Source organism: Myotis nattereri, assembly GCF_964212035.1.
Source record: "Myotis nattereri genome assembly, chromosome: 3".
NCBI classification, from domain to species: domain Eukaryota; kingdom Metazoa; phylum Chordata; class Mammalia; order Chiroptera; family Vespertilionidae; genus Myotis; species Myotis nattereri.
This window is the reverse complement of record NC_138077.1, coordinates 162,540,110-162,562,119: the sequence shown is the minus strand read 5'-3', so window position 1 is coordinate 162,562,119 and position 22,010 is coordinate 162,540,110. Positions and strand designations below refer to the sequence as shown.

Here is a 22,010-nt window from a genome sequence, read left to right as displayed (position 1 = left end):
TCAGAATGATGCTTGATCTGCTATTACCTGAAGTGGAACTCTCATGGCACAGCCTCTCTTAACTGATTTTAACTTGTCAACATTAAGCTTCTGGTTCAATTCCATATAGCAAATAAGATTATATTTTGTTCTGAATTTTCTTTATCTTCTGTATCGCTGCCAAACTTTGGGAATCTCATTGCTAATTTAATTGGGCATTGCTGAACTTATAGTAGGATTAAATAGACATTTGATCAATAGATTCAGAACAATAGCAAGTTACCAGAAGGAAAAGAGAACATTGTACTGTCTGTAACTACCAAAACATCTACATGAAAAGTGAAAATAAATCAGCAGCATTGTTTATACAATGCCAAATATTTAGAACTGGAGAAATTCTTAAATATTCTACTAGTTTGTTTTTTTATGAACCTTTGGTGTCATGTATACAACCACATGGAAATTGTGTTATTTGTTAGAATTTTTGTACATAGGTCATGAGGAGTAGAGTTGAAAGATTTGGCTGAAGTCCATGCCAATCATATTACCATGGATAATGAAACATAAACTGAGTATTTGTTTATTAAAGATTTACTTCCTGTGCTTCATTTTGCCTACATTTTTGTTCAGTTCCTTAGCTTCTTAGGAACTGAAGCTTCTTAGCAATGTTATCTACTTAGAATGGGTGTCAGCTAAGAACCTGATCCCCACCCCAATAACTAACTATTTGAGCTAGATTGGCTTTATCCTACCCACCTATGCTTAAACCTTATTTTTGGCTCTAAGTCAGGATAGTTGGATAAGGATTCTAAAAAATAAGCATCTCACCAAGGAACAAGAGGTAATACATATCTAAATCACTTGAAAAGACTTTATTAAATATGATTTTTTTACCCCATCTCTCTTATCACACCCAAGAATGTATCAGAATCCACACCTCTCATTACTCCCTAGCCTTTCGAGACCTACCACCTTAGAAAATACTGGATCAATATTACAATCTTATTTGCTTTTGTTTCTCTATAACTAGTGCTCTCTCTGTGCTTGTTTAATTTCTCCAAGGATTGTTATCTTAACTTTACATATCCAGTGTCTTTTAACTTTGCCCCTTCTTCAAGTAGGTCCCTTAGATATTTGATACTGCTTGCTGAAATCCAAGCCCCCACCTAATTCTCTTGGCCTATGCCTGCAGTTCTAAGACTACCATCTGGAGGGCTTATTGAAGCACTGATTTCTGGACTCTATTCCCAGAGTTTACAGTAGTTCTGGGTCAGGTATGAAACTTTGCATCTCGAACAAGTTCCCAGGTGAGACTGATCCTGCTGGTTTGGGAACCACACTTTGAGAACCACTAAACTATGCTGATTCCCCCAGACTTTGGACTCATTTTTCCTAAGTTCTGTTCCCTATGGTTCATCTCTTACATGAATCTCCTATGTTTTGGGCTCTAATTCTTATCTGTATTTACAGTATATGATTCCCTGCTAACTAACCTCCTGGTTCTGACTCTGATTTTTACCAGACCCTGAAGAGCAACCAGAGCTATTAGCTGATTTGATTGATTAATAACATGATTTATTGGTTCATTTATTCATTTCATCATTCATCACATATGAGTTAATGCCTATTATGTCACAGTCATTGTCTATACAAAATGAGAAAAATACATTCTTTATTATTAAAAAGTTTATACTTTAAAAAGGAGGGATCATTGAGTATGCTGATATTGACACTATGATATAAGTCTTATAATACTGGTTAAGCATTGGGTTCTATAAAAAGACATAGATGAAAGATCTAACCCTGACTACATAGGAGCAGAGAAGACTTCTAGAAAGAGAGGGTGCCTAAATAGAGCTCTGACATACCATTTGGAGTTATCCAGTTGATAAATAAAACAAGGCACCCAGAGAGGTGGGGCATATATACATACATAGCTGTGAAGAAGTTAACAATCTCAGTGTGGCTGATCAAAGGGTAATATATATGAGTCTAAAAAGAGCATGAGGATGAAGAATTAAGCAAGGGCCAAAATATACTGGGTGGTTTAGGCCAAGAAAATGAGTATAGAGCTGTGAAGAGTCATTGAAGGAGTTTAATCAGGTCAATGATCTGATCCTCTTTACATTTTTAGAATTAGAAAATGTGAATACTACTACTCAAAGGGAAACATTCAATGCCCTATGTGAATGATAATAAAATAAAGTGATATGCACCAAACTAAAGAGATATTTAAAGCCTGTTTATGAAATAGCACTTATACAACTTCATGACATAGAAAAATGCCAAGGAATATTTCACTATCTTGTAGCAGAACCAATTGGCACATCAGGATGAAAAACTGCAGAGGCTAAACAAAAGAATGAGGTGTTAAAGAAGAAATTTTCTAGGAATGGAGAGAAAGAAACATTTCTTATGAACTACTGAGTTCCCTGTAACATCCTTGAGTAATGTTAAAATGTGCCAATGGAGGTAGTATTATTTCCTCATGATTTCCAAAAAGTTATTTGAGTACTAATCTGAAATTTTTACATCTAAATGTTGATCTTTTGCTTTTATGTGCATCTTCACATTTAGTTATATCCTATATTGGTTTCTGCTAATTAGTTGCTGGCTGCTATACCAACTACCACAAATTTAGCCTTTAAAAACAATATAAATTTATTTTCTTACAGTCCTATAGGTAAAATCTGGGTTGGCGTGGCTGTTCTTGTTTCTGTTTTTGCAAAAAACAAACAAACAAAAAAAACCCAAAAAACAAAAAAGAATTGAGATATCCATCAACCAGACTCTTACTGGAAGGCTCTGGGAAAACCCCCTCCCATAGACTTTCAGGTTGTTGGCAGATCCAGTTCCTGTGGTTGTGGGACTGAAGTTCCTGTTTACTTGCTGGCTATTCGTTGCAAGCTTCCCTTAGTCCCTAGAGACAGACTTCTCTCCAGTCCTTGCATGTTGACCATCTTAGAGCCTGAAAAGCATGTTGAATCCTTCTCATGCATGACATCTCTCTCTGTCTTCTGCCACATCTCTGTGCCTCTAGGCCAAGAAAGTTCTGTGCTTTTAAGGGCTCAGGGGATTAAACTGAGCCCTCCCAGATAGGTTAGTATGATCTCCCTATTTTAAGAGTCTGTAGCCTTAAGTAGATCTGCAAAGTTCTTTTTGTCACATATAGTAACATATTCACAGTTTCAGGGATTAGAATGTGGACTTCTCGGGTGACCATTCTGCCTACCATAATTCATACTAAGGCTTTCCATTTACTAAGATAAACAGAAATTATAGCCCAATGTGAAAGGCCTGTGTCATTTACCATTGTCATGGACGTATTTTTCTGCTTCTCCCCTAGTTAACACAAAGAACCTCCATAACTAGCCCTCATCAGGCTAACTCCGTAAAATTTGTTCTTTGCTTCTTCTTTTTTTTTTTTTTAAAAAAAATATCTTTATTGATTTCAGAGAGAAAGAGAGAGAGATAGAAACATCAATGATGAGAATCATTGATCAGCTGCCTCCTGGACCCCCCTACTGGGGATCAGGGCCACAACCCCAGGCATGTGCTCTGACTGGAAATTGAACCCTGACCATTGAGCAATACCAGCTGGACGCTCTGCTTCTTTCTTTCTCCTCTTTAGTTACTCCATTCGTCAAAGATAAGGCCTTTAGTATCAATGAAAATGCATTTGTGTCAAAGCTGTCTACAATAAATCAGTTGTTGATTTGAGCTCTTTTTCAGCTAATGAACACACAGGATTAGCATATATATTTGGAGTCATGGTGTTCAATGAAAGGTGAAGTTAATGGGAGAATCAGTGAAGATTATTTTGCTCACATTTTTGCCATCCCCTCCCCACCGAAAGTCAATATAGCATGAAAAAATAATTCATCTATTGATGATGCAGTTAATGTATACTAGAAATTCTACCAAGGGCTTCTAAATGTGCTATTAACTCAGAATTCCTTGGAAGATGTAATTGAATAATATTCTTTATTGCAATTATTATTCTGCTTTGCCTTCCAGCAGGGATTTCTGCCATATCGGATACACGGAAATGTGATTCTGATACATAATGTGAAAAGGAAATATGATAGCAGGTATCAATAGGAAATTAAATTAGTATTAAGTTTTACTAACAATTTTTTCAGGGAACCATTTTTTATGTCTTATGATTAAAGATTTTCATTTTTTGCATTTGGAACAATCACAAGTTTTATTTTCTTTGTCTAAAAATACATGTTGGAGTAGAATTTAGGTTTGGATCCTTATGTCTTCTTCTCCCGACTTACACCCGTTCTTAATTTTGGAATAGTTGGGTTGTCATGTGTTATTTTCTTTTAGTGTTATAGCAAAAAATAGGAATACAAGCCGCAATTCTTGGTGATTAGCAAAATGCTATAAGAATATTTTTCCTACCTTGTTGGCCTTTTTCTCATTTATTTTAATTTCTGGGGGGGAAAAAATAAGAAATTCATTCTCTATAAACCTAAATCCTGTGGTGTCTGAGCCTGAGAGAAAAATTTAAGTTGTTGGGTATTTTGGCTTCTCTATATTTGCTATAGGCTAGTGTAAGGAGACACCACTTATGATGCCTAAATAAGAATAAAGGTAGAATTATAGCATTATAACAACCGCCTACTTTTTTTGGAAACCATGTAAGCATGTGCCCATGATTATCACCAAGTATTTCTCAGTGCTGTCATGCCACTCATTCTCCTAGATCTCACTCATGAATATGAAATACTTTACTCTCTGCTTCAGTCACTCCTGGTAGCAGCAGTACCACCCCATGGCCAGTAATAACCATCCTTCTCCAAGAAATCCCCAGATTTTTAGAAAACTCTCCCCCATCATTTGAAGGACAAGATGTTTTCTCTCAACCGCATCACAATATAATTGCTAGGTCTGAGAGATTTATACCTCAAAACAATCAGTCAACCTTGCTTTCTACCACAAAATTCTACAGATATGTGGATGGAGCTTTGGATGCTAAGCTGATGACAACTTTCAACTATGGCTAGCCCTTCTTATGAAGTATTGGCTTTAGAAAGGAGGGCATGATCACTAAAATTCTTCTACCTCTGCTACTAAGTAGCTTATGGACTAGATCAAGCATTCCATTTTATTCATGCTCACTTCTATAAAAAATAAAGTTAATATTGCCATCTGTACAGTGTTCCTATGGAGAATAAATGAGGATATGTTTATAAATACCTTCCACTCTGCCAGGTATGTAGCAGATATATAAAAAGTATTAATTTCCTTTCCTCAGTTCTTATTTGCTTGTTTTTGTCAGGTTTCCATTCCTATTTTCCCAGTCATTCTCTCTAGGCAATCTACACCCATGTAATACATTTTATTCTCCCATCAATCAAGTTCAGAAAAGACAGACACCCTAATTTTGTGTTCCTTGTTAATCAAGTTAAATCAAGTTAGTCACAAGTCATGGGCCTAGAATGTTAAATCCTTATTATTTAGTGTGCCCTGATAGACAAATCAAAAGTCCCTGCTTCAAATCCAAATGCAACATGGTGTTATATTTTTTAAGTTCATCAAGCTAAGGTTATATTTTGACATTTAACTTGACAGTTTCATAACAGTTTCAAACATGTTTAAGGCATGTTGTGGTATGGTACTTTTCGTAGAAACCTATTTCAACTCATTATACATACCCCTTAATTAGAAAAATCTCTTAATCTACACTAATAAAAGACAAAGATGCTAATTGACCGTACCTTCGCTACGCCCACCAGCAAAGCAGAAGAGTATGCAAATCAACTCAACAAAGATGGCCATTAAATTTGCATACTGCAGGTGGAGCGGGCAGCGCCAGAAGCCACCCGTGGGATCCGGGCCGCAGATCAGGGACTGGGGAGGCAAGGCGGGCAGCGCCAGAAACCACCCGGGGAAGCAGAGCCGGCGATCACCCCGGCCAGAAGCCTGGAGCCTGGACAGGGGTGGAGCCGGCGATCGCACAGGGCTGGGAGTCCCCTGCCCAGGCCTAACACCCAGCCTAAGGCCTTAGGCCTGGGCAGGGGCTGAGCCCAGGATTGGTGTGAACTACAGAGGAAACACCTTTTCTGACCATTCATTGGCTAAGCTCCCTGTATGCCACTGGTAATATTCTTAGTAACTTGGGTAATAAGAATCCAAAAAGGTGATCTAGGGTTTTTCCACCTCACTCCTGGAGAAAAAAATGAAGGTCTGCTGCTGGAGGGGCTAAGAAGTATCATGTCCTGCCCTAGCTGGTTTGGCTCAGTAGATAATGCCTCAGCCTGCCTACCACAGGGTCTGGGTTCAATTCTGACCAAGGGCATGTACCTAGGTTGCAGGCTCCTCCCTGGCTGGGGCCCAGGTCAGGGCTCATGCAGGAGGCAACCAATCAAAGTGTTCCTCTCACGTTGATGTTTCTCTCTGTCTTTCCCTTTCTCTTCCACGTTCTCTAAAAATCAATGGAAACATATCCTCATTGCAATTTATGAAGACTTTTCCATCTATTACTCATGCGATCTTATCCATAGTCTGTAAGATAGTCAGAAAAGATGCATTTATCAACAATTTGTATAAAATTGAGGCTAAGAGAGGTTCTGTTGCTTGTCCAAGGCCATGTACCTAGTAAGTCCAGGAGCCAGTGTTCAAACCCAAGTTTGACTAAGGATAGAGCCTAAGGTCCTAACCATTGTGATAGGGAGCCATCCAAATCTTTTCTTCAAATTGAAGTGCTGTTTGCTTTAGTCCATGCTGCTACTTTTAAAAATCATTATTTTTTAATGATTTAATATTTATTCATACTATGACAATGACATTTTTACCATTTTTAAGGAGACTACAGGGTTTCTGTACATTCCATTTCTTTGAAAGTAGGTATCCTAAAACTTCTGAAATAGTCAGGATCATAGATACTATGAAAACACTGATATTCATTAATGGTACTTCTGTATATTGTTTCCAAGTGTAATTATTATTATACTAGAGACCCGGTGCACAAAAATTTGTGCACTCAGGGGGGAGGGGGGTCACTCAGCCCGGCCTGTGCCCTCTCGCAGTCTGGGACCCCTTGGATTAGGCCTGCTCCCGGGTGGCAGAGGGCAGGCCCAATCCCTAGGTGCAGCCCCTGGTCGGGCTCAGAGCAGGGCCGATTGGGGAGTTGGGGTGCCGCCCCCTGTCATGCACAGAGCAGGGCGATCGGGAGGTTGTGATGCCACCCTCAGTCACGCTCAGGGTAGGGCCGATTGGGGGATTGGGGCACCACCCCCATCACACTCAAGGCAGGGTCGATGGGGAGGTTGCGGCACCACCCCCGTCACGCACAGAGCAGGGCCAATCAGGGGGTTGGGGAGCTGCCCCCTGTCATGCACAGAGCAGGGCCGATCAGGGGGTTGGGGCGCCGCCACTCTCACACTCAGGGCAGGGCCAATGGGGAGGTTATGGCTCTACCCCATCACACACAGAGCTGGGCCCATGGGCGGGGGAGGTGGTTGGGGCGCCGCTCCCTGTCACACACAGAGCCGCAGGGCGATCAGGGGGTTTGGGCGCTGCCCCCTGTCCGCTGATCCCGGTGCCGGGAGGCCTCGCGGCTCTGCTGATTTCGGTGCTGGGAGGCATATTATCTTTTTACTATATAGGGTAGAGGCCTGGTGCACGGGTGGGTGCCAGCTGGTTTGCCCTGAAGGGTGTCCTGGATCAGGGTGGGGGTCCCCACTGGGGTGCCTGGCCAGCCTGGGTGAGGGGATGATGGCTGTTTGCAACTGGTCATACACCCTTCAGGGTGGGGGTCTCCACTGGGGTGCCTGGCCAGCCTGGGTGAGGGGATGATGGCTGTTTGCAGCTGGTCACACACCCTTCAGGGTGGGGGTCCCCACTGGAGTGCCTGGCCAGTCTGGGTGAGGGGCTGAGGGCTGTTTTCAGGCTGGGGGTGACTGAAGCTCCCAACTGCTCCTTTTTTTCTTTTTTTCTTTTTTATTCTGGGCCAGCTTTAGCTTTGAGGCTTGGCTGCAGCTCTTAGGCCTCCGCTGCTGAAAGTAGGCTTCTGGCCTTTGCTTACAATGTTGCAATCCTGCTGGCTGAAGCCCAGCGGACTAAAGCTTGTTTCTGGGGTTTTGTTTAGCTTCTATATTTGTTACATATTTGCTTAGAGTTGCAGCTCAGAGGCCTGCAGCGGCAGGTGGGGAACGTTGGAGTCCTCCGTCACTAAAGCAAGTAAGCCTCATGTTAGTTTCAAGCTGCCTGGCTGCCGGCCGCCATCTTGGCTGGCAGTTAATTTGCATATTGCCCTGATTAGCCAATGGGAAGGGTAGCGGTCATACGCCAATTACCATGTTTGTCTTTTATTAGATAGGATACTAAACATCTAGGTCATATTTTGGAAAAAAAACATTTTGATGAGATTATTTTTAAGAATCAAGAAATTTAAAGCTGGGGAAATATAATTGGATTGCCTGTTTTTAAGATTCTTTAGTGGACCAGGTCCACATGGCTCAGTGGTTCAGCATGCACCAAAGGGTTTCCAGCTCAATTCCCCATCAGCGAACATGGCCAAGTTGTAGGCTTATTAACCCCAGTACAGGGCATGCAGGAGGCAGCCAATTGATGTTTCTATCTCTCCTCATCTGCACACTCTAAAATCAATAAAACATGTTTTCGCTCCACTGGCATGGCTCAGTCGTTGAGGGCCAATCCATGAACCAGGAGGACACAGTTGGATTCCAGGTCGGGGCACATGCCTGGGTTGTGGGCTTGATTCTGAGTTTGGAGCTTGCAGGAGGCAGCTGATCAATGATTCTCTCTCATCATTGATGTTTCTCTCTCAATTTCCCTCTCCCTTCCTCTCTTAAATAAATAAAAAAATATTTTTAAAAATCCTATATAATAAAAGCCTAATATTCAAATTGACCAAACAGCAGAACAACCTGTGGAACAACTGTTTGCTATGACAGTCACTGGCCACCAGGGGGCAGATACTCAATGCAGGAGCTTCCCCCAGCCTGCAAACCCCAGGCTAGCCAAGGTGGGTGCCAGAGGGCCCCTTCCACCGATAGCCTCGCTGGTTGCCCCACAGATTGGTTCTGATCATCGGCCAGGCCTACGGACCCTACCCATGCAAATTTTGTGCACTGGGCCTCTAGGAAATATATAAAAACATATTTTCAAAAAAAAAAAATAGACTCTCTTATGGGACATTGTTTTCTCATGTCAATGTGATTCACCTAAGATTCATCCTATCATAAAATCATTATTTTTAAATAAAAGGAAGAGTGCATTTTTTAGAGCTTTGGTGTTGCTTGAGGTTCCATACATACACTTTGAACTCTGTATTCTGTATCATGTAAACTATTTTATTTCATACTTCAGATTACATCTGTGTATATATTAAGTTTGAATGCAAAATTTTATGTAGATATTTTCTAAATAATTTTTTTCTCTTTCTTTTATAATCAGTGCTTAGATAGCCTTGTGATTTCATTGGGAAAGCCAGTGAATGAAGTTATATCAACATTGTGACTGATTCAGCAATTATCATATATATAATAAAAGGGTAATATGCAAATTGACCCCAATGGTGGAACGACCAGTCGCTATACACTGACCACCAGGGGGCAGACGCTTAACGCAGGAGCTGCTCCCTGGTGGTCAGTGTGGCGAGCTCTGCTTAGCCACAAGCCAGGCTGACTACTGTGAGTGCAGCAATTGTGGCGGGAGCCTCTCCCACTTCCTCGGCAGCACTAAGGATGTCCGGCTGCCAGAGGGATGTCTGACTGCCAGAATTGGCCCAATCCCCTGGGGAGCAGTCCTAAGCCTGCAGGTGGACATCCCCCAAGAGGTCCCAGATTGTGAGAGGGCACAGGCCGGGCTGAGGGACCCCCTGAGTGCACAAATTTTTGTGAACCAGGCCTCTAGTTTCTAGAAACTCTAAGAAACAGGTTCTATGGAAATGCCTTAACCCCTGACTTCTGCTAAAGACGCTGAGGCAAAAAATCAGTTGAGTAGGAGTGATTTAAAACACAAATGAAAAAGCAATTTTGTTTTAAAATAATTATTGATTGCTGAATACAGTAATGGGTTTCTACATGATGAATTCATTCTGATAAAATGTATTAGAGAACCCAGGCTCTAATCACATTAATAAAGGCAGTTTCTACTTTTTAATTGTATATTTCTACTTACAGAATTTCACCTCAAAATATAAAATTAAGCTAGTTATTAACTCCCAATTTCTTATCTTAAAAATATAGAATGTAAGGCTTCCCAGAAAGTTTATATTAATTTTCTCCAAAGTCATACAGCTAGTTAATGGTAAACACAGGTTAGAACTCATATGACTAACTCTTAATCTAGTGGTCTTTCCACGTCTCCAGGCTCCCTCAATATATTAATCTCCAAAATTTCAGGTGAAAATAAATGTTGTAGCTCTTAAGAAATAGATAAGTATATTTAATTTCTAACAAAATAGGAAATTTCTATTTTTATCTGCATTTCACCTTTTACCTCAAGTTATATTACAGTTTTCTCATCAACCTGATTTCAGACCTTGTCCTGCATTTCTTTGAAAAGTTCACAAGCTACAAAACTAAGCCATGAAAGATCAGAAAAAAACTTGACATCTAAGATGGAAATGGAAAATAAAAACTACCATTCTTCTAAGACACAGTAGCATAATAGCCATGATGATGTGTTAACTGTCAGAAGCCAATAGGGATCTTGAATTGAGATTTATTCTTTGAAGGTCTAACTATGCTCTTATGGTGCTCTCAAAATCAGTAGTGTCTTATGAATGATCACAGCCTGAGACTGGCTTTGAATGATCTCACCAAGAGTTTCAAACAGACTGATTTCTTTCAGTGCTCACTCATGCCCTGTGGGGATTAAGAAATTCTTGAAAGGAAAAGGTTTCTCTTCTTGACAAATGGTGGGTTATTGTAGAAGGCATTTTTTTTGTCTTTATGTAGTTGTACCTTGGAGCATACGTTGCCTGCTAAGTTTCAGGGCTAGAAAGTACTAATAGTCTTCCACATTATGATTTTATAGTAAAATTGAATTTGCTGGTGAAATGCATAGTATCACTAACTCTATAGGCTCCTAGGCTTTTATAACATGTACATACTATAGGTTTTTATATTGGAAGATTTCTCAATAAAGGACAATAGTGTGACTGTTCCATTAAATAATAAGCATGGCTGTAAGGCCCCTGACAGGTAAGGTTCTATTTAAATGCTAATTATCATCATTATAAAACATTTGGGATGTAACTAAGTGTGACTACCCTGAGATACAATCTTTTTATCTAAAAGAGAAGATAATAACTGTGGGTAAAACTTATTGACTCTTGTATGTATCAACCAGAGACAATCCTTAATTAGAATTTTTCTTAGTACTAAAGTGGCAAAGGGGTCTACTGAGTATGTCAAATAGGTAAAAAACCATATGGTGTGGCCCTAGCCAATTACTCAGAGCTTCGGCCCACAGACCAAAGGGTCCAGGTTTGATTCACAGTCAAGGGCATGTACCTTGGTTGCAGGTTTGATCCCTAGCCTTGGTTGCCCTGTGTGCATGAGGCAACCAGTCAATGTGACTCACATCAATGTCTCTCTCTCTCTCTCTCTCTCTCTCTCTCTCTCCCCTCTTCTCCTTCCCTTTCACTCTTTCCTCTCTCTAAACATTGATGAAAAAAATATCCTTGGGTGAGAATTTAAAAAAAACAAACACAAAACTGTATGTTGAGCATTGAAGAAGGACCTCCCGTACACACACACACACACACACACACACACACACACACACACACACTTCTCCAGAAATGATGGCCTTAAAGAACTATGAGCCTGAAATTCACTAAAACTTTCTTGATTGACTATTATATATTTTGCATTGAGGAGATAGAAAAACAAATAAGAAGCGATCACTGCTTTCAAGAGGATAGGGTAAGTAAAGAAAGGACATTGGAAAGAAACAAGAGAAAACCGTATGGGATATAAGTAAAGTGGAGAGATATTAATATCTAATCCTAGGGAGGAGTAGGCCTGAGGGAAGAAGAAATAGAGAAGGTGCATTTGAATGTGCTCTTGAAGGACAGGCAGGATTTAGACACATAAAAACATAAAGAATGGGCACTCCAGATATTAGGATACTAGGTAAATTAGAGAGCTGTTTCCTATTAACATCCAAATACCTCTTGAATGTACTCCATCAGTTGATGGCAAGTAACTAAAATTAATTTACTAGATTCAACAATAAGATGAGTAAATGAGTCAAGGAGGCCTATGACTTCAACATGTTTCTCACTTCAAGTTTCTACCTATGATAATTTTTTTAAAATATATTTTATTGATTTTTTACAGAGAAGAAGGGAGAGGGATAGAGAGTTAGAAACATCGATGAGAGAGATCGATCAGCTGCCTCCTGCACGCCCCCTACTGGGGTTGTGCCCGCAACCAAGGAACATGCCCTTGACTGGAATTGAACCGGGACCCCTCAGTTCGCAGGCCGACGCTCTATCCACTGAGCCAAACCGGTTCGGCAATTTTTTTAATGTTCAATTATTTCTTGTCTCTAGAAAATTAATAAATGAAAGAAAAATAAGTTCACTGATTCCACATTTTCATGCAGATACTGCAATAGGTCTATCCCCACCATAGGCAAACTTCTGGCAAAAATTGGAGACACTGAAATATCTCTATTTCTGCTCCCATTCCCAATTCTATATTCACTAATCTGAATTTCTAATGATTATCCCATTGAAATGTTGTTTTCAAGGTGACTTCATGGCTTTAATGATCATCTTTAATTTTTATCTTTGGCATCAGACCTCTCTCTCTGCTCTAGATCTAAATATACACTACCTACTTGGCATTCTCACTTAGATAACTAAAAGGAGCTTCTGGCTAAAAATAGCCAGCACCAAGTTCGTGATCATAGTATTGTTCTTACCAATGTTTCTTATCTCAGGATTGGTACTACCTTTTATCCAGGTGCATATACCAGAAATTTTAGTCTTCTTGCATACCACATCTCTCTCACACCCATATCCAATCATACCAATGCCTTTGATTTTAACTCATAAATAACTTTCAAATTCATCCACCATCCTCTTACTATTGCCACTCTCTTATTTCAAGCTACTAACATCTCTACCTTGGTGACTGAAATAGGCTCTGAACCAGCCTTTTCAGATTTTGTATTACTGACATCTGATTCTTTTCTATTTTGCATCTGGGGCAACTGTTGTAGTATATATAATCCATTGTGTTACATTTTGTTATTTTGGTATATTAACCCCAAATCCCAATGAATCATGCCCCCTAGGAATCTATATCCCAATGTAGACTGCCCTTACCCAACTTGAGGCTTGGACAAGTGACTAAATTTGGTTGAAAGGAAATAAACAAACATGACACAAGCAGAGATTTGCTAAGTACTTGTTCATGGAGACTTGCTGCCTGGAACGCTGCTATTACCACATGAAAAAGTTCAAGCTAAGAGCAGGAAGTAGGTGGTAGATGCAGCCAGGGTATGTGGTTGCTGAATATTTTGGATATTCTCACCTTGACTCAATAGCAGCAGACCACATCATTTTGTACTTTTTCTTGGTCATACTCTATCTCAATTCCCTGTTTCTTAAATATAGGTAATGAGTTCTGAGTGAGCCAGATTTAAAAAAAATGTAGATAATTCAGAAACAAAAACAAAAATAGTCATTATGGCTAAAAAATCAATTCAATACAAATGTATGCAGTGATATAAGATTGACAATGTCAACTTGATTACTTAATTAGTTGGTTAATTCATTCATCCATATTTGTTTCTTTCATTCCTATAGTAACCATTTATATAACCATTTATTAAATGTTTATGGTGTGTCAAACATTGTTAGAGCAGAAAAAAGAATAAGACAGGCTCTTCTACAAAGCATATATATAACATGTGGATATACATATTGATTACATTCACAATTGCGTTGAATACAGGGGAAAGTCCTACATCTTAGTGTAAATCTCTAGAAGATGATATTTATTTAACTTTTCTAGCCTCTTCTCAATATAGTCACACAATACATTTCACTATATAAAGTACATTTCAAACCTCATCCTAAACAATTCCAAGCTATGTAAGGAAACTATAGTTTCTAAAATAATGGTAATCAATTACAAAAGGGTGGTCTCAGGAAAGCCACAACTTTTTTTTTCATTTTTAAATATATTTTTTATTGTTGATAGTAGTATAGATATCTCCCATTTTCTCCCTCTCCCCCTTCTCCCAGTCCCTACCCACCCACTGAAGTCTTCACTACCCTATTGCCTATGTCCCTGGGCTATGCCTATCTATATATCTAATCTAATAAAAGAGAAACATGCAAATTGACTGCACCTCTGCTATACCCCAAGCCATGCCCACCAGCCAATCAGAGTGACTATATGCAAATTAACCCAAAAAAAGATGGCAGCCAGCAGCCACGGAGCTGGAGCAAGCAGATGGCTTGGTTGCCCTGGCGATGGAGGAAGCCAAGCTTCCCGCCTGCCCTGATCAGCTGTGGCCTCCGCTCAAGGCAACAAAGTTTCAATTATAGAAGATAAATAAATCCCAGATACCTGCTTCCAGCCAGCCTCCACGGGGGGCTTGGGGGGCTGGGGGCTGTGGCCAATCTGCAAACAGCCATCAGCCCTCACCCAGGATGACCACACCCTCATGAGGTGAGGGTCCCTGCTGGGGGGCTTGACCAGCCTGCAAACAGCCATCAGCCCCTCACCCAGTCTGTCCAGGCACCCCAGTGGGGACCCTCACCCTTGAAGGGGCTGTGGCCAACCTGTGAACAACCATCAGCCCCTCACCCAGGCTGGCCAGCCACCCCAGTAGGGACCCCCACCCTGAAAGGGCTGTGGCCAGCCTGCAAACAGCCATCAGCCACCCACCCAGGCTGGCCAGGCACCCCAGCAGGACCCCCCTCCCTGAAGGGGGTGTGGCCAGCCTGAAAAGAGCCCTCAGCCCTTCACCCAGGCTGTCCAGGCACTCTAGCAGGGACCCCCACCCTGAAGGGGGTGTGGCCAGTCTGAAAACAGCCCTCATCCACTCAGTCAGGCTGCTCAGGCACCTCAGCAGGACCCCCACCCTGATCTGGAACACCCTTCAGGGCAAACCAGCTGGCCGCCACCCATGTACCACACCTCTATCCTATATAATAAAAGGGTAATATGCAAATTGACCCTAACAGCAGAACGACTGGCAATGACTGATCACTATGACACACACTGACCACCAGGGGGCAGACGCTCAATGGAGGAGCTGCCCCCTGGTGGTCAGTGCACTCCCATAGGTCATTCCCACAGTCAACCTCCTGCGGCTGGCCGATGGCATTTGCATCTGGCTTCCATTACTTCTGCACCCAGCCCAAGGACCATTGCCTCCTCTCCCAACCCCTCTGGGGCCTTTGGCTCCAGGCTGGGAAAGGGAACCAAGCGTGAGTGGTGGCGAATATGGCCCCTTTCCCAGGGGGGCCAAGGGCCAGCTCCCTCCTCAGGGCCTGCAGCCAAGCTCCTGCGCCCCATCTGTTCCACTGGCCAGCAGGCTCCGATTGACCCATGGTCCCTCCCCCTGTCCCTCCCCACTGGCTGGCAGGCCCCAATCAGCCTGGCCCTGATGGCTGGTGAGGCCTAGAGACCCCACCCATACATGAATTCTAGTAAGTATATAAGTTCTTTGGTTTATATCTTCTCATTCCCCCAACCCCACATTGAGGAGGTATGTCACATAATCTTAAATTTCAAGAGTATTATAAAGTTCAATTTGTTAATATTCAAGAAATTAACTGATGTCCCCTGATAAAATGTCTTTAATGCAAACCATACATTTTGTTACATTTAATGTAACCAAAAAACAATAAAAAAACAAAATTCAATTTCATGAAAGTTAACTGGAGGCTCTTTGAGTTCTATATGAAGAATGTTAAGAGTTCTGTCTAATTTGAATGCAAGCAAGTGCCAAGAAAATGTATGTTTATAGCAGGGTACTACATTACACTTGGTGTTTTAGTGTGCATCCAAATGATGTTACTTTTTAGTGTTATTACTAAAAATGCTCAAGATATCTTGCAAAGGGAATGGAAAAGACTATGTAAAGTTAGAACAACATATAGATATGAGTAAAATCAGTTGTAATCAGCTCTTTCAGCTGCATGATGGCAGGAGACTTAAGATGGGTATATTTTATTTTGCATTTAGAAAGCTTTCAAATGAATATCACATATTGAATTTCATAACAAGGAACACATCCTTTTTGATGGCTATTTGCTATTTGTAATAGCATAGGAGCATTCTACAGTTTTAACCTCATCAAAACCTACTGAAAAATTTTTGAATTAATGAATCATTGATTTCATTGAGATGAACAATTTTATAAGTGAGCTATTATGCTCACTATTATTGTACTGGTAGCATCTGAATTAATCATATTTAAAAGTCCTTTGAAGGCTTTACTTGAAATGTTCTAACCATACATAACAATCTATCCTGGTTATTTTACAACAACTTTGATTATATAGTAACAAATGTACCTTTTCTCTAGTATTTATATTTTGACATTATGTGTAAGAGTCTAATAGCATTTTATTTTAAAGAATAATATATATGCATGGAGTTTTGTATGAAAAAATTATAGCAATGAAAGAAACATACGCCCATTTGGTCTAGCATACTAATCTTAGCCTTTCTTCCAGCTATACTTTAGGTTGCTATTCTGCTCATGAACTTAATGGACCGATAATTTTTGAACAGTGTTGAATGATTTACATTGTTCTGCATCTATTACCATTCCACAATGCCATTTTTAAAGATATGTATGTAGAAATTAGACTTAGTTGAAGAATATTCATTGTGTGCTATAGGGAAAATGTTATATTAGTACAAAGGATCTAAACTCAGTAATACACTTTCCCTATCATCAAAGAATTTAGAGTCTTAGAAGGAAAACAAGCAAGCAGATTAGCAGTTTCAATGGCATCTGACAAATCATGAAAGTCTGTCAACTCTCTTTTGAAAATAGGTCCAGAATTGGACCATTTCTTACTACCATCCTCATCCAAACCTCTGTTATCTCTCACCTGGACTATCACAGTAAATCTTTAATTCTCTTTTCCCTCAATTTTGCTCCCCTCAATTCTTAATTCTATTTTCAACAAGCAACAAAAGTCATTTTTTAAAAGCCAGCTCCTGTCACTCCTGTGCTCAAAATGTTCCAGTGGCTCCCCAGACCACTTGCAATAAAAGTCAAAATCCAATCACCTAAAAGGTCCTCCGTCATCTGGCCCCTGCTAACACTATGACATGAACTCCCATTACTCTCCTCATGGTTTTCCAGTCACACGGGCCTTCTTGCTGTTCCCTGATCACTCCAAACGTGCTCAGTTGCAGACTTTTGCACTGGCTGCTTCATCTGTGGTATCATTCTTCCCCCATCTTTCTACATGGCTACCCTCCTCACTTCCTTCCACACTCAGATATCACTCACCAGTGAGGCCTTCCCGGACCATCACAGGTCAGATAGCAACTCCCATCCTGCAGCTTCTCCTGCTGTCCTTACTCTCAGTTTTTCCACACAGCCCTCTCACTCTCTGACAAGTCACTTATTAATTTGTTAAATGGTTTTATTTTTAAGTAGCAATTAGCGTCTTTTATTTTTGTATTATTTTTAATATGTTTTTATTGCCTTCAGAGAGAGGACGGGAGAGGGAGAGGAAAGTAGAAACATAGATGAGAGAGAAATATTGGTTGTCTGCCTCCTGCATGTCCCCTACTGGGGATCGAGCCTACAACCCAGGCATGTGCCCTGACCTAGAATCCTGACCTAGAATAGAAACAGCGACCTCTTGGTGCATGGGATGACACTCAACCAACTGAGCCACAATGGCCAGGCACATTTGTTAAATGTTAGTTGTCTTGTCCCACTGTATCTAATTTTTTTTTAAATAGTCTCTTTTTTTTTAAACATATTTTATTGATTTTTTTACAGAGAGGAAGAGAGAGGCATAGAGAATTAGAAACATCTATCACCTGCCTCCTGCACACCTCCTACAGGGAATGTGCCCGCAACTAAGGTACATGCCCTTGACCAGAATCGAACCTGGGACCTTTCAGTCTGCAGGCCGGCGCTCTATCCACTGAGCCAAACCGGTTAGGGCCCACTGTATCTAACTTTGTGAGTGCAGATACTTACCTGTTTCGTTCACTGCCAGTTATTGCCTAAAGCAGTGTCTAATTGTTTTTAACTTTTACCATTCCTTCTTTCATTGTTTTTCTTGTTATGTTTATCTGTTAAATCTTTCCTTAAAAAAAATCTTTCTGTAAAAATCTTTATCTTATAATACTGATCTAAACACAGTTACATTTATCATCATAATTATTATTCTGTTTTACTACTTTCTGGTTGCTATACTTTTTCTGCTTTCCTGATTTTTTAATATTCCCTTGCTGTTTCCTTACATCTTTTGTGTATAGAGTAACTTTTTAAAATTTTTCCTCCAGGGATTTGGATAATATACACCCTGTTCTTGGTTCTTTGTTCATCTTACATTTTTATAAACTGTTATTAAACCTTTTATCTCTGCTTATTATGAGGGTGGAGTCCTAGATTTTGGCCAACCTGTGACTACTGCTGATGTGCAGCCATGTCCAGTGTTCCTTTCAGGAGAGACTATGCTTTAGATGTTGGCATGAGGAGTTCAGTGGACAGAAGGAGCACGAAGGATTATCAGTGTGGAAAGGGGAAACTTCTAGCATAGCCCAGACTCATTCCGGTCCCAGACACTTTCTCAACATCTCAGTTCTGAAACTGTTGGCAGAGCATCAGTTACTCTTTTCAGAGCAGCATGCCTGGTGTTCAAGTGTCCAAATATGGCACATGACTGGGGAGAGGGAACTTTTCCTGCTTTGACATGAAGCATATGGCACAGCATTGAAATTCAAAGACCAAATCATGGTTGTGCAGTGACCTCCAGTGAGAAAGAATCACCTTGGATGTCATGGTGGGTGCTAGCAGAAGAGATGGGTGTGGAGCCTCTGAAGGTCTGTGCTAATGATAGAGGCTAGTGAGCAGAGCTGAGGCAGGGACTGTGAAACGGACATAGAGCCACTGAAAGAAGATGTTTGTTGGCAAGTGTGACATTGTTCTGAGCATCCTAGAGATTATTCTAGTAGACTTTCCCAGGAGTTAAAGGTTTAAATTAGTAGGTGTAGTTGTGGGAAGATGCCTTATATAGTTAAATCCAAGAACCATATTATAGCTTTGGACTTCCCTCACTGAAAGCAAAGAACCTAATATACTTTTATTCCCACTCCTTAATATTTTCTGCTCTCTATCTTATTCCTTAACATTTCTAATATGATCTGAAATTAGATTCATGGGTTTTTATTAATACATTTTTATTCTTATTAAATATCTTACCTTTCAAGAATATTTTAGCCATGCAATTTAATTTTGTTATATTCATCTCATTTTAAAAAAACAAAAAACCCTAACTATTTTGCTGGTAGTAATGTTCTCTGGAGTTCTGTTTTACTACATTTTTTTCCATTTCTGTCTTTCTATTTTTATTTATTTCTTCTAGAGTAAGACCCATAATCTATAATAATAAAAGCATAATATGCTAATTAGACTGGACTTCCTTCTGGACGACCTTCTGGACTAAGCTGGGGCTGTGAGGAAAGCCCGGGTCCTGGGTATCAGAGGGAAGCCGGTGCCGGCAGCCAGGGGAAGGAAGGCCTACTCTTGCATGAATTTTATGTATCGGGCCTCTAGTGTGTGAATAATGTGAGCTTTTAAATATGTGATAATTTCCTACCATTACTTTTAGATATTAACAAAAGTTTGACTATGTTGTCTCTACATTTTTACTTGGCACTAAACTCCAGAAGCTTAAAGGAAACCGCCTTCTGGTTATCTCCTCTTGAATGTTCCAAGTATATCTCAGAATATATTGGATAATATAATTGTGTCAGCATGAAATTGCAGGGCAGAATAATGGCATTGTAGTTATGTAGGTGAATATTCCTGTTCTCATGTGATACGTAATGAAGTATTAGATGTTGTGGCAACTATGAAAGTGTGCCACTTAGATCTGCTATTTGTGGGGAGCATGATTGACTGCTCCAGGAGCTGCTCTCCTTGACCCACCCTTATGTTCAAGCCCAGAGCACACTTCCTGTAGGTTTCTCCACCAATGGCTGTGCACAGCCAGGGTATTCACGGAAGCCCAATCCTGCAAGGGTTGGACTTCTTTAACAGGCAACTTTGGCTGTTTGGTCACAAACTTAGCATCCTAAAATAACACCCATTGATTATGTCAGCAGTTCTGTGGGCATTCTAGGCATGATTTAACTGGGTCTTCTGCTGAGACTCTCAAATCTGAAATCAAGGTCATCAGGGCAATATTCCTTACTGGAGACTCTAGGGCAGTGATAGCGAACCTATGACACGCGAACTCATTTTTTTTTTTTTTGGTTGATTTTTCTTTGTTAAATGGCATTTAAATATATAAATAAATACCAAAAATATAAGTCTTTGTTTTACTATGGTTGCAAATATCAAAACAATTCTATATGTGACACGGCACCAGAGTTAAGTTAGGGTTTTTCAAAATGCTGACACAACGAGCTCAAAAGGTTCACCATCACTGCTCTAGGGTATAGTCCACTTCCAGGTTCATTCAGGTTACGGACCAAATACAGAGGCTTGCAGGTGTAGGACTGAGGTCCTGTTTCCCTGATGGCTGTCCACCAGTGGAAGGTCTTTGCTCCTATAGGCCTCCCATATTTCTTCTCATGCAGGCCATGTGGCCCACCAGCAAGGATGAGTCCAGGCCCTTTAAAAATTTGAATTACTCACTGACTTCCTCTTTTGATTTTAAATTTAGGTGATTGTATTGGAAGTTTCTGTTGCCACGTATCATAATGTAACCATGGGAGTAACACCAGAGAGTGGAAAAATAAGGGACTAAATTCTGCTCACCAGATATCCTTGACTCCTCTCTTTCTCTCACATCCCACATCCAGTCCATCAACAAATCCTATCAGCTCTAACATCAAATATATCCATCATCTGACCACACCGAATTCCCTGTACTTCTTTCACCATAGTCCATCCATCATCTCTAATCTGGATTACTGCAGTAGACCACTAGGTATCCTCCATGCTTCTGCTTTTGTTCTGGTTATTTACTTGCTAGAATGGTCCTTTAAAAATATGGGCTAGGTCACGGCACTTCTCATTCAAAAAGCTCCAGTGTTCTCCATTTCACTAATAGTAAAATCTCAACTCTTTACAATGAGTTAAGATATCTTGCAAGCTCTACCCATCACTTCTTCTTAACTTCAACTCATACCATGCTCCCCTTAGCTCAGTCCCCTCCAGCTGGCCTCTGGGCAGTTGCTTAAAGTGCTCAAGCACCCTCCTTCCTCAGATCCCTGTATCTGGCACTCCTTCTGTCTGGAACACAGAGCCAGCTATCATTCTGCCTCACTCCTTGACTTTCTTCAAACCTCTACTCAAGATCACCTTTTCAGAGAGGGCCTCCTGAGCCACTTATAAAAACCAAAACCCCCATTTCCATATGCCCTTTGTGCCTTACTCTGTTTTGTTTCTTTTCATGACACTTAACACTGTATAAGTTATATAAGTATTTCTTTGTTTGCTGTCTATCTTTTCTTCCTTGCAAGTAAGCCTCATGAGAGGAATTTTTTTTTTTCATTTTGCTTACTGCTGCATCCTCAGTGACTCTAACAGTGCTTAGCATATAGTAGCCTCTCAATAATAACTGTTTAATAAAAGAGTGGGAATCGAATGTTTTCATTAAAATCCTTTTCACCCAATTACAGGGATCTGAGGAAGGAGTGTGCTTGAGCACTTTAAGCAAATCCCCAGAGGCCAGCTGGAGGGGACACTGTGCCTGGCGCCTTGGCTTCTGATATTCTCAGCCACACCATCCCAATTTCAGCCTCGGTCTCCATATCACCCTCTCCGCTTTGTGTCTGTTTCTCCTCTTCTTTCTCTTATAAAGA

At 40.6% G+C, this 22,010-nt stretch overlaps 1 protein-coding gene across 1 annotated transcript in view; it reads left to right on the top strand.

Annotated features, from left to right (window-relative positions):
* LOC308517138 (serine/threonine-protein kinase TNNI3K) overlaps window positions 1–22,010 on the top strand; it is a 283,922-nt gene that overhangs the window by 143,406 nt on the left and 118,506 nt on the right. The window lies entirely within an intron of this gene.